The sequence below is a fragment of the Manis javanica genome, chromosome 1 (assembly GCF_040802235.1).
Source record: "Manis javanica isolate MJ-LG chromosome 1, MJ_LKY, whole genome shotgun sequence".
In the NCBI taxonomy this organism is placed as follows: Eukaryota; Metazoa; Chordata; class Mammalia; order Pholidota; family Manidae; genus Manis; species Manis javanica.
This window is the reverse complement of record NC_133156.1, coordinates 45,773,183-45,787,432: the sequence shown is the minus strand read 5'-3', so window position 1 is coordinate 45,787,432 and position 14,250 is coordinate 45,773,183. Positions and strand designations below refer to the sequence as shown.

The 14,250-nt window shown below is 36.3% G+C and overlaps 1 long non-coding RNA gene across 1 annotated transcript in view; it reads right to left on the bottom strand.

Annotated features, from left to right (window-relative positions):
- The window catches only part of LOC140847967 (uncharacterized), a 28,798-nt gene extending 15,371 nt beyond the window's left edge, over positions 1-13,427 (bottom strand). The window contains exons 1-2 of the long non-coding RNA XR_012128338.1: positions 13,381-13,427; positions 994-1,036 (exon numbers count right to left, since the gene is read on the bottom strand). This is a non-coding gene — a long non-coding RNA (uncharacterized lncRNA). The remainder of the gene's footprint in view (positions 1-993; positions 1,037-13,380) is intronic.
- Between the last annotated feature and the right edge of the window lie 823 nt (positions 13,428-14,250).

Genomic DNA, 14,250 nt, shown 5'->3' with positions numbered 1-14,250 from the left:
ACTTTGTACGTGGCAGATGAGTGTTTCTGACTCTATATTTACAAGACAAATACTGATTCAAAACTGTTGATAAGCATCTAAATAAATAAGATTAGGTCATATTTCATTTCCAAAATTGTATTCCTTTTGCTAGAGATGTATCAATACATATGAGAAAGTTGGTACTAAGGAATCAGTTATTCAAAATCATATTCAGATAGTTCAGGATGAGTGGGATATACTGAAATGAAAATTTGGTGTTTAAACATTGTGTCTAGCTTCTGCATAAATGTCCTATTCATTTTTCTGTTCTTCACATCATTTTAACATTTTAAATTTCAGGATACTGCTCCATAAAAGAAAGTTTTGATATGTGAAATTTCTGAGACTTTAAGTTCTAGTGACTTCTTTTATTTTTTTCTAGTTTTAATTGTGAGTTTAAACTGTTCATGTGGGATTGTTCTTCCTTCCTGAGGTAGGCATATATTGCAATATATTCCCTCTTAACACATCTAGTACCTTCTTAATATTAAAATAATCTAGGACAAAGAATTTTCCTTTCATGAGACTGTCTCTTTTAGCTATAAAATGGACCTGATAACTACCACTTAAGTTTACTATGAGGATAAACAGGACCATTTCTTGAAGCAATCTAGCTCATGTTAGATGGCTGGCACATGATAGGTGATTAATTTATTGATCATTAATGTACCCATTCAACAATATCTACTACAGGTCAGATTTTGTCAGTAAGCAAGCATTCTACCTCTCCTAGAATGTAACTTCTAGGAGAAAAGACAGACAACAATGTATATATATATAAAAAAAAATCAGGTAGTGACAAGTACTATAAAAAAAATAAAACATAATAGAAAAAGTGTGCCTGTAGAAAAGGAGCAATACACTCTTAGCCATTTGAGCATTGGACATGCAACTTGAAAACACAGATTAATGTCATGCAATAAACATATTATGATCATTTTTATGAAGTGTTCATTGATTACATGTCCTTACCATAAGAGTTCTTCATAAGATGAGATCCCTAAAGATGATTTTCCTGGTGGGGAAAAATAAACCATGAAAATTAAAAATAATGATTATTACATCATATGATATTTAGGTCTCATTTCTAAGTTTAGATTGCTCTTTTTTTCCTGATCTTGACCATACCTATTCAAATAATTCTACCATCACTATTGAAACAGTTAAAATATTTTAACACTATTGCTCTATTCCAAAGTGAAAATGTACACCAACCATACAGGGTGAAAAATCTTCAGAGATATTCCACCTCTAATTCTATTAGTAATCAGTTAGCTTTTATTGGCCTTAGTTTCTCCTCATTTTATAAAAGCATGGAATTTGCCTCAATTGAAGTATAGCATATCTAAATATCTAATTCTGAAGTTAAAACAAAGTAATTTTAACTAGCTTAAAGAAAAGTTTTACACAGGTTAATTTTGAAATGTCAATTACAAACACACATATATACACTTATATACATAGTATCAAGTATTTCACGTATCTCCTGTTTAAATTGGAATTTGAAGTGATAATTTGTAACTCTTTAATTTCAGTCAAGAGAAGAACAAATTTTCCTTGCACTTTAGAATGCTGAAGGTGGGCAGCCTGTGTTGAAACAGAAGAAACAAAGCTCCAATTTGTCCCCAAGTGATATAAGTGCTTTTAAAGAATCTTTTGCTCATAGAAAATGTTTCTCCACCATTACTTTTTTCAATCCCTACCATGTGCTTTCTACTTTATTACTTTAATTTAAATTTGGACTACCAACTTAGAATTGAGCAAAAGCAATAGATTTCTAAAATCAGAAGGCTGCTGTGAATTACTTCCAATAAGAGAAAAAAAAAAAACAAATGAATTACAGCCAGCATTAGGCTCTGGAACTGAAATTATAAGCACTCTGAGGAGTAATTATAGTATGTGGTCCGAGGATCCTGCTGCTCAGGTCCATTAACATTGCAGACCCTGCTGAATTATGAAAATGTTCCTAAGATCTAACATTTTTACAAAAAGATGCCAAAACCAAATCCCCAAAATACTCCCTTGATAAATTAAAGGTTATATAAAACTCAATATTTATATTGTAGTCTTAAAGAAACTTTAAGACATGCAAATATATTTCACATGTTAAAAGTGGTGAACTGTCTGCTATTAAAATGTACAGGTAGAGCAACTGAAAACTCCATTAAATAGATCTAATTTTAAATTCCATCACCAACAGAAAATGACTCTGGTACTCCCTAAGTAATAAAGCCCAGGGCTCTTTCTGTGCAGCTTAAAAATGCAAACCTAAGGCAGGTGAAAGTTACAGAAAGATTGATTGCATCTTAATATAAGGGGGGAAAATGCATCATGAGACAGAGCATTCCCAGTCACTGAAAATATTTAAACAGGGGCTAGATAGCTCAGTGTTAGACAATTCTAGAAAAAGCTTCTGACTACAGGGTCTCAGCAATTCTTTACCACACCTGATTATATAATTCTGTGTTTCAATAACCTTTATAGTAACCCTACCAAAAAAATCTGAGATGCAAAACAAATCTGTTAGTATACTTTAAAAATCAAGCCCCTATTAAATGTTTCTTATTTTTTCATTAATGTGTCATAATCAATAACTAATAACTCTTGACATTTGGAGCTTCCTAGGTCTCAAACATTCTTACACTACCCTTCCCAGTGATTTCTGATTGTCTCATAGGTCCTAGCTATGTATTACCTTCTCCAGGAATTTTTCCTGCCTCTCTCCTGCCTCAAGACCATGTTAGGTGCCCTTCTACATGTTTCCATAGAACATGCATCCACCCACTTAAGCATTGCTTTTTATATTCTGTTGTACCTATTTCTCTCACTAGACCACAGGCTCCTATACCCAGAAGTTGTAATCACAATTAAAATGTATTCAAAAAGTCCTGTGGAAGCACAAGTTTCAGAATGTTGATATGACTTTAAAAAGATTATTTTGGGGGATAACTTTGGAAAAACCAGGATGATTCAGAGGTTAGGCAAATTTACTCATTGGAGGTCATTATGGTGCCATGAAAGTGTTTTATATTCTGTGGATCATTATTATTATTAAGAAGGTAAATGGATGCAGAATTGCTCAACATTATTTTACCTCAGACTCATTTTATTTTCATGGAGCGTCTTGTAAGACTAGAGTTCCTTCTCATTTATTTTGGAGAACATTGAATTACTTTATTCACCAGTTCCCTGGATAGTATATGACACAGACAAGGCATGTAACAAAAATTTCTATCAGCTATTAAAGTATAAACTACTTACCCCCACTTTTTTTGTTTTTAGATTAAAGGGACTTTATGATCATTTTCTTTGTTCTAGCTGTAGGAATCCTCTCTTTGGTATACTTGGTCATTTAAATTCTGTGAGAATAACTCAGCATTGGAGATACCATAACTACATGAGAACATAAGTTTCATTGTTAGATAACAATGGTTTAAAAAAAACATTTCCATTGAATTTAAAGCTGAGTGCCTCTAACTTTACTGCACAGATTGGAGCGCTTTCTTTTTGAAGAACAAAAGCAAAGTTTATACTTTTCTACTTAACATTTCACAGGTATTCCTTCTAGGCTTTGCTTCTCTGAGCTAAACATCTTAGTTCCTTATTCCTACTGCAGTGTGGTTTCCAGATTTCCAAGCTGACAGCAATCTTGTTATAAAATTTTATTTTATTGATTCTGATTCTTCCAAAGCATGCTTCAAGTCAAGGCAAGACAGAATCTTAATACTTTGGAAAGATGCCATGGCTTAGTCCTGTATTCTTTATTCCACTCACATTGCTCCTGTTATCCAGAATGCTTTTCCTTCATCCCTTTAACTCTTCAAACATTATTTATCCTTTGAAATAAAGTTCAACCCCACTGCATACCCAACTACTTTAGCTGTTATTTCTTCACTCCTTCTCTTAGACAAATCACTTAAGACTCACAGTCTATTATCATAATTTAGGCTCCCAATTTTCTGTATTACTCACTGATGTTCTATGTGTATTTTTCTTCCATCACTAAGAAGTTACAAGAACTTTAAAGGCAGATACTTTACTTTCTATGCCTCTAGAGCACTTTGTAAATGCTTATGTACATGAAAACTAAAGATTAACCAGTTGCCTGAAAAATGTTGATAAACATTTATATGCAGATTTCTATGGCTATGGTGCTTATGAACCTCCTTGCTCCCTGATGTTTGAGGGCTAAGGTAAAGGGCACTGGGCCAGATAGAGTCAGCTGATATGCAGCTTGCTTCCTGGCCTTCTGAACTTTTCTCTTTATGGGAGGAAAGGGTTGTATGCTGGAAATGACACTTCTAGATTTTCTCATCTGTTTTCATGATTGGTTCCATGAATAGGAGGCACTGGTAGGAATTTAGAAGGCAGTAGTGAGACAAAGCCATTCTGTTGTCAACTCCATGTGGTAGAAAGGCAATTAGGAGAGAGATGTAGCCTCCAGCATTTTTAAGTACTAACAGTGGCAGTTGAGTCAGCCCCATTTCAGAAACACTACCTCAGCTTAGTTTTGAGCACTGTCCTGGATACAGGCAGCGGCACCCCCTGATCTGCAGTAACGCCCACATTCCGCTTTCCTGGCCATCAATCAATTTTGTAAAAACCATCTATCACTGTGTGTTAAAAACCTCCCATTGAAGGTAAACAAATGACTCATAAGCATATGAAAAGCCATCAGGGGTAGAAAAGTGATTCAAAATGGTGCAGTGAGAGGTAAGATAGAGAACTCCACCCAAAACCACATGTAATAAGAAAATATAATTAATACAACTAATCCTAAAAGAGCAACAGGAAAGAAGGCTGCACCAGACTGCATACACCTGAAGAACAGAGCAGACCTCACAAAACAGGGCAATGTACCAAGGCCTTGATCCGGCGGGACCCAAGACCTTGCTCCATGCCAACTCACTGGTGGGAGGAAGAGAAATGGAACAGGGAGGGAGTGGAAGCCTAAGACTGCTGAACACCCAGCCCTAAAGATCTGCTTTGGGAACACAAACCTAAATTGCATGGTGCCCTGGAGATTAGTGGGGTTGGAAAGCTAAGACAGGAGGAATACTTGAGAGACTGAGACTCCAGCCATTTGTGGAGGACAGAGATCCACATCCAGCTGCTATGGGACAAAGGACAGGCAGGAGATCTGAGAGGCTTCCTAGCAGGGGTTCTGAAGGGGCGGGGTTTGCATGGAGCCTGCTGCACAAGAGAAGGGATAGGTGGACAAGGTTATGTGCATGAGCTCTGCCCAGCAGGATGGGAACTTTCAGCAGAAGCTTCAGGCAGTCCATCTCCCTGGCTGGCTACTCAGCTTCAAGGACCCCCACTGTGATACGCATCCTGCTGCACCTTCCTCCTGGCCTGCCGGCACTAGCTTGCAAACTGGCAGTACCTGCCGTGGCATCAGGCCAGCAAGAGGGAGGCCCAGCCTACAGTAGCTACAGATACAAAGCATGGAAGCTTACACCTTTGTGCTCAGCCCACTGGTTCTGAGAGTGGAGAGAGGCACTGCAGCTGGGAAGCAGGAAACAGCTCTTTCCTCCACCCAGGCACCAGTGCCACTACCCTGCAACCCACAACATCATTCCAGGGGTGGAGCTGATCCAGAGACTAGAGCTTGTGGGCATTAGAGGTCAGCATATACAAATATGAAATGTCACAGGAACCTGATTCAAACAAAAATCTCAGAAACACTAGAAAAAGGGCCAAATGTTACTGAACTCACCAATCTTCCTGAAGGAGAGTTCAAAATAAAAGTCATAAACATGCTCATGGAGGTACAGAAAAATATTCAAGAACTCAGGGATGAATTTAGGATGGAGATTAAATCACTAAGAAATTCCATATCTGAAATGAAACATATAATGGAGAGATTTAAAAGCAGTTTAGATGTAGTAAAAGAGATGGTAAATGGAATAGAAATTAGAAAAGGGGAACATGAAGAAGCTGAGGCAAAGAGAGAAAAAAGAATCTCTAAGAATGAAAGAATATTGAGAGAACTGTGTGAACAATCCAAACAAAACAATTTTCACATTAAAAGGGTACAGGAAGAAGAGGAGAGGCAAAAGGGATAGAAACTGTGTTTGAGGAAGTAATTGCTGAAAACTTCCCAATCTGGGGAAGGAGATAGTTTCTCAGGCCACGGAGGTGCACAGATCTCCCAACACAAGGGACCCAAGGAGGACAACACCAAGATATATAATAATTAAAATGGTAAAGATCAAGGATGAGGACAGACTTTTAAAAGCAGCTAGACAAAGAAAAAAGATCACATACAAAGTAAAACCCATCAGGCTATCATCAGACTTCTCAACAGAAACCTAACAGGCCAGAAAGGAGTGGCATGATATATTTAATGCAATGAAGCAGAAGGGCCTCAAATGAAGAATACTCTACCAAGCAAGATTATCATTTAAATTTGAAGGATGATTTAAACAATTTTCAGATAAGCAAAAGCTGAGAGAATTTACCTCCCACAAATCACCTCTAGAGTGCATTTTGGAGGGACTTCTATAGATGGAAGTATTACTAAGGCTAAATAGCTGTCATCAGGAGAAATAAAACCACAGAAAAGAAAGTAGAACAATTAATTACTAATCAGATGAAAAATCATATCAACTACCCCCAAAGTCAATCAAGGGATAGACAAAGAGTACAGAATATGGTACCTAATACATAAAGAATGGAGAAGGAAGAAAAAGGAGGAAAAAAAAGAAGAACATTGTGTTTATAATAGCATACTAAGTGAGTTAAATTACACTGTTATATAGTAAGGGAAGTACCATTGAACCTTTGGTAACCACGAATCTAAAGACACAATGGCCATAAATACATACCTATCAATAATCACCCTTAATGTAAATGGTCTGAATGCACCAATCAAAAGACATGGAGTCACTGAATGGATAAAAAATAAACAAGACTTGTTTATATTCTGCCTACAGGAGATTCACTTCAAACCCAAGGACATACACAGACTGAAAGTGAAGCAATGGACAAAGATATTTCATACAACTAATAGGGAGAAAAAAGCAGAAGTTGCAGCACTTGTATCAGACAAAATAAACTTCAAAAAAAAGAATGTAATGAGAAACAAAGAAGCACAATACATAATGATAAGAGGGTGAGTCCAACAAGACGATATAACTATTATAAATATCTATGCACCCAACACAGGAGCACTTACATATGTGAAACAAATACTACCAGAATTAAACGGGGAAATTGAATGCAATGCATTCATTTTGGGAGACTTCAATACACCACTCACTCCAAAGGACAGATCAACCAGACAGAAAATAAGAAAGGACACAGAGGCACTGAACAACACATTAGAACAGATGGACCTAACAGGCACCTACAGAACATTCCATCCAAAAGCAACAGAATACACATTGTTCTCAAGTGCACATGGTACATTTTCAAGAATAGATCATATACTAGGCCACAAAAAGAGCCTCAGTTAATTCAAAAAGATTGAAATTTTACCAACCAGCTTATACGATCACAAATGTATGAAACTAGAAATAAACTAAACAAAGAAAATGAAAAGCCCACAAACACATGGAATCTTAATAACCTGCTCCTAAATAATTAATGGATCAATGACCAAATAAAAACAGAGATCAATCAACCAATATTTGGAGACAAATAACAACAATAATTCAACACCACAAAATCTGTGGGATGTAGCAAAGACCGTGCTAAGAGGGAAGTATATTGCAATCAGGTCTACCTCAGGAAAGAAGAACAATCCCAAATGAACAGTCTAAACTCACAATTAATGAAACTAGAAAAAAAGAACAAATGAGGCTCAAAGTCAATAGAAGGGGGGACATAATAAAAATTAGAGCAGAAATAAATAAAATAGAGAAGAATAAAACAATAGAAAAAATCAATGAAAGCAGGAGTGGATTCTTTGAGAAAATAAACAAAATAGATAAACCCCTAGCCAGATTTATCAAGAAAAAAAGAGTCTACACACATAAGCAGAATCAGAAATGGGCAAGGAAAAAAATCACTGCAGACACCACAGAAATACAAAGAATTATGAGAGAATACTATAAAAAATTATATGCTAACAAACTGGATAACCTAGAAGAAATGGACAACTTTCTAGAAAAACCTTCCAAGGCTGACCCAGGAAGAAACAGAAAATCTGAGTAGACCAATTACCAGCAAGGAAATTGAACTGATAAACAAAAACTACCTAGGAGCAAAAGTCCTAGAGCAGATGGCTTCACCACTGCATTTTATCAAACATTTAGTGAAGACCTAATACCCATTCTCCTTAAAGTTTTTCAAAAAGTATAAGAGGGAGGAATACTCCCAAATTCATTCTATGAGGCCAGCATCACTCTAATACCAAAACAAGGCAAAGACACCACAGAAAAAATAAAATTACAGATCAATATCTCTGATTAACATAGAATGCAAAGAAACTCAACAAAATATTAGCAAACCGAATTCAAAAATTCATCAAAAAGATCATCCATCATGACAGGTAGGATTTATTCCAGGGATGAAGTGATAGTACAACATGATCATCTGCATAGATGCTGAAAAAGCATATGACAAAATTCAACACTGATTCATGATAAAAAATCTCAACAAGATGGGTATAGAGGGCAAGTACCTCAACATAATAAAGGCCATATATGACAAACCAATAGCCAACATTATACTTAACAGTGAGGAGCTGAAAGCTTTTCCTTTACTATTGGGAACAAGGCAAGGATGCCCACTTTCCCTCTTCTATTCAAGGCCCTTCTGTTTCATTGCATTAAATATATCATGCCATTCTCTTCTGGCCTGTAAGGTTTCTGTTGAGAAGTCTGATGATAGCCTGATGGGTTTTCCTTTATAGGTGACCTTTTTCTGCCTAGCTGCCTTTAAGACTCTTTCTTTGTCCTTGATCTTTGCCATTTTAATTATTATGTGTCTTGGTGTTGTCATCTTTGGATCCTTTCTGTTGGGAGTTCTGTGTATTTCTGTGGTCTGTTTGATTATTTCCTCCCCCAGGTTGGGGGAGTTTTCAGCAATTATTTCCTCAAAGACACTTTCTATCCCTTTTTCTCTCTCTTCTTCTTCTGGTACCCCAATAATATGGATATTGTTCCTTTTGGATTGGTCACACAGTTCTCTTAATATTGTTTCATTCCTGGAGATCCTTTTATCTCTCTCTGTGTCAGCTTCTATGCGTTCCTGTTCTCTGGTTTCTATTCCATCAATGGCCTCTTGCATCTTATCCATTCTGCTTATAAATCCTTCCAGAGTTTGTTTCACTTCTGTAATCTCCTTCCTGGCATCTGTAATCTCCCTCCAGACTTCATCCCTTAGCTCTTGCATATTTCTCTGCATCTCCGTCAGCATGTTTATGATTTTTATTTTGAATTCTTTTTCAGGAAGACTGGTTAGGTCTGTCTCCTTCTCTGGTGTTGCCTCTGTGATCTTGGTTTGCCTGTAATTTTGCCTTTTCATGGTGATAGAGATAGTTTGCAGAGCTGGGACGAGTGATGGCTGGAAGAACTTCCCTTCTTGTTGGTTTCTGGCCTTCCTCTCCTGGGAGAACAGCGACCTCTAGTGGCTTGTGCTGGGCTGCATGCAGAAAGGGCATCTGATTCTTGCCCAGCTGCTATGGAGTTTATCTCCACTGTTGCTGTGGGCGTGGCCTGCCTCAGGCTGCTGCTCCGATATGGTGGTGCTGTGTTGGAGGGGGAACAGCTGGGAGGCTTTTTATCTCCGTGAGGGGCCTCCATGCTCCCTGCTGCCCAGGGGGTTAGAGTGCCCAGAGATCCCCAGATTCCCTGCTGCTGGATTAAGTATCCCAGGATGCTTTCATTGGGCAGTGAGGTCCCTGTCCCTTTAAGACTTCCAAAAAGCACTCGCTTTTCTTTGTCCCAGGTGCAACATCTGCAGGGACCCGCTTACAGGTCTTACTATCCTGTTTCCCTAGTTTCCAGCACCTCACGCATGCACTGTGTCTGCGCTCTGGTGCGGATGGCTGGGGCTGGGTATTTAGCAGTCCTGGGCTCCCTCTCTCTCCCTGCTCCACCTCCTCTCCTCCTGCCGGGAGCTGAGGTGTGGGGTGCTCAGGTCCCGCCAGGCTGGTGCTTGTATCTTACCCCCTTCATGAGGTGCTGGGTTCTCGCAGGTGTGGATGTGGTCTGGCTGTTGTCCTGTGTCTTCTGGTCTCTCTTTTAGGAAGAGTTTTCTTTGTTGTATTTTCAAAAATATATGTGGTTCTGGGAGGAGATTTCCGCTGCTCTATTCACACCGCCATCTTCCAAACTGTATTTTTATAAAATGAACTCTGCTTGAAAAACCTAGAGTGGTTTCTATCTTCTTGACTTAATGCATAGAGATGTAGCTTTTATTTGCTTTCCAAGTTAACATACAGAATTCTTACATACTATTTCAAAATGACTTTATTCATTATTCATATAAAGTAATGAAAAATTCTAGGACATTTATGTTAAAAATTTTTGCCAAAATACCAGAAAGTATTCCAAGTCAATAAGAAATCATTCAGGTTTTAAATATATATAATACCAGTGGCATTTATATATATATATATATATATATATATTAATATTCATATGTCTCTTCTCTCCTATTAAATGTTCCAATGTCTCTTCCAGATCATATATAAACATTTTCATTCATTACCAGTATTTTCATGAAATCACTTGAGTTTTTCACAAGAAAAAAATTTTCTGATTGCAGACAAGGAAAAGGAGTTATTAAATAAAAAAACCTTGAAAAGTGATAATTTGTTTTATTCATCTTTCATTATTAAATAAAATCCAAGGACTCACACTATTTAATGGATAAAAAAACATAGGCACATTCCCTAAGCACAATTACAGTTGTTCCCATTTATCTTTATGGGACTCCTCACACTTGGGGACAAGAATATAAAAACAACATACAATAAAACTTTGCAAGGCAATTGTAACAAAGACTCAACTAGTCAATTTTTTAGCCATTTTAGCAAGTGTTCCAGCAGAATGGGAAGCATTATCATTTTAATTGATCAAACCAAAAAAGAAATCTTATATTAAGTGCAGAATGTTGATCCCTGGATTATAAGGGAATCAGAGACATATAGATGAAGTAAGAAGAGCAGGATCAAGTTTTATACTGAGTTTCCATTTTACATGGATAAATTAAAAAATCTAATTTAGTTCCTAACAAAAAACAGCCACAAATCCTTTGTATATTAAGTTCTTATAAAGTTTTATCATTATTATATTCATCACCTTTAAGTAATCTTTTGATTAAGAATGTTGTTCATATGTATTTTGAGTCTTAGCAAATTTGAGAGTGTTTCTAGTGTCTTTGCCCATGAGAGATATTTGTTTCAGCATAATATTTTGGTATACCATTTCCACCTCAAATTCTAATGGAATTTATTGTTATAGAGAATTCTACTGCTGAACTCTTTTTCACTTTTGGGTAACTCTATATTCTCTTAGAAAGTTATGAGTTTTTTTCCCCTTCCCTTTATAATTAAAAAAAAATACAGATGTGTCAGTAGGTCTTTTTCCATTAATTTCACCTGCAATGCAGCATATATCTTTCTTGAATTTGTTTTCAGTTTACATTACATTTGTAAGTAGATCATTCCATAAGTTAAACTAAACATATAAAAGGGCAAGGAGTTCTATTAGTTTTATTAAGTACATTCAATGAACTCTGTATCATCCTGTTAATACTCTGCCTTTTCAAAGTAAAGAATAATAAACATATTATTGTAACTTCCATTCCTCTTATCATTTCTGAAATGCACTATTACATCAGCATAATAAATGATTTCATTGTTTCAAGTATCTCTCCAATTCATCATCTACATCTGGGTTTCTCAACCTGGACACCATCAATATTTGGGGTCAGATATTTCTCTATGATGGAGGCAACTGGGTACATTACAATACATTTAGAACTACCCCTACTCCATACCCACTAGATGACAGTAGCTACCACCTGTTACGACAACCAATATTGTCTTGTCATTGTCAAACGTCCCTGGCAAAATCACCCCTGTTGAGAACCAATGATTTACAGTACTACTGGAATCCTAGAGGGCTAGAGTCATCTTTCTAAAAGACTCTTTATTTATTCTGCTGTTTAAGTAATTCCTTTTAATGGCTATTCTTTTTCATCTTAGATAAGCATATTATCCAAGACTTTTGCCATAAGGCTTGATAATCACTTTTAAAATTAAATAATTATATTATGAACTTTTGCTTCAACCACAAAGAATTGTTTATCTCTCAAACAAGTCACTCAGTCTTTTATACTTCTGTGTTCTTGCTTATGTTGATCCCTCTACAATAACTGGTTTATCCTCCATTTCTACTTGGAAAAGTATGACTAACTTATTATGACAAGTTAAAATATCACCGCTGTAAAGTTTTTCTGTTACAGAGACATACATAGTGTTAAATATTCTACAAATATAGGAAATATTTATTTGCCCAAATTGATTTTTACTATTTTGAGCCACAAAATCTTGTTTTAGAGAATACTACATAATGAAACAAACATTGTTCTATCAACTGTTAACCAGGAAAACAGAATTCATTATCCTGTAAGGATGGAATCATTTCCACCTAATTTTCTCACATTATACTTGCTTAGAGAGAAGCTCCTCTGATGCATGTCTGCCCCTCAAAGCCTTCAGGCAGAGTTTTTGCATTTACCCTCCCAGAACTTAGTTTCGTCTGCAGACTTAAAGATTTCACTGGACTCTGTGCCTCCCATTTCATTTATAAGCCCACCTGATCGTAACAATCCCTAATGGTAAGTAAAATTCTGTAAAAAGTAAGACTACACTTCACCTGAAAATGTAACTGAGGTCCCTAGTGTGTATCTTTGCATCAAACACGCTTTGGTCAACACTGTCCAATAGAACTTTCTTTGATGATGGAAATATTTATATTTGCACTGCTCAGTATGGTAGTCTTGAAATATGGCTGGTGTGATTGAGAGCAAAGGTTTGTATTTTATTTATTTAAATTTTCAATTTAAAGTTTCAATTCAAACAGTCACATGCAGCTAAAAACTACTAATTTGGGCTCTCACCAAACTCTTTTCATGGATTCCATAAAAAGGGAATTTGGGATATTTGTCAGTTACTATTATGCTTCAGTTGAAAGTTCCCAGAGAAAGAGGTAAGTTTCATGCCACATCATTCTCTTATTTTACATTACCAACTCCAGTTGGAGGTGTGAAAAATAAGAAAAGGAGTTATGAACATTAGTATACATAATTCAATTCAAAACGATCTCAGCAAGACATAACTTTTTAGTTATTTAGGAGGAATTGAGAAAATAAAACAAAGACTGATTAAACTGTACTTACGGAAGCATCATATACATTTCTCACAACTGATATGATTTATTGGGATTTTTCTAGAGAAGTAAAGAGAAAAGATTAGTGTTTAACAAAGTTTTGCAGAAAAGAAGTATTTTTGTAAACACTAATGGGGAAAGGATAACAAAGTCCAATGAGTCCAGGGAGATGAGTAGTGAGCACTTGACAATGGTCAGTAAAAAAACTGGCATGGAAGGTCACAGAGTCAGAGAGTTAACTGTTAACCATACAGCCCATGATTTAATATGACTAAAGACAGCCTTTCCAAACTCTGATAGGGAAGAAAAATGGCTAAAATGGAACTTGAGATAGATATTCTTGTAGTTTTTCTGAACAAGACTACAATGAAGGGAGAATTACAAAGGGGAGTTTCAACAGTGTAGAATCAAAAGAAAGTGCAAAAAGATGAAACAGAAAAAAGAAAATTGAAAAATCAGAGTGCTTTATAAATCAATTATTTTCCACAGCATATTAAGAACACAGACCTTGCTAACTGCATCATGATGTATTCAAATTTCTCTCTCTTCTACAGTACAATTTCTCCAGCTATAATTTAAAATTTAATTATGTTCTTAATTAGCCATTTCTGCTCAAGAAGTGATATGCCCCTAGAGTAGAAGAATACAATTATTCATTTACCAAGTTCATACTGAGCATATCTCATGTATCACTATGGCTTCTTGCCCTGAGAAGTGACTTACAGCAATGTGATCACAAAGACTTCAGAGTGGCGGTGGGATGTACATTGACCTTGATGGATGGATAGGAAATACGGCAAAATGACACCTGAATGTCCCATCAATGTTACCTGGGGAAGGTGGCCAATACATCCAACCACCTAACAATTATTTATTATAT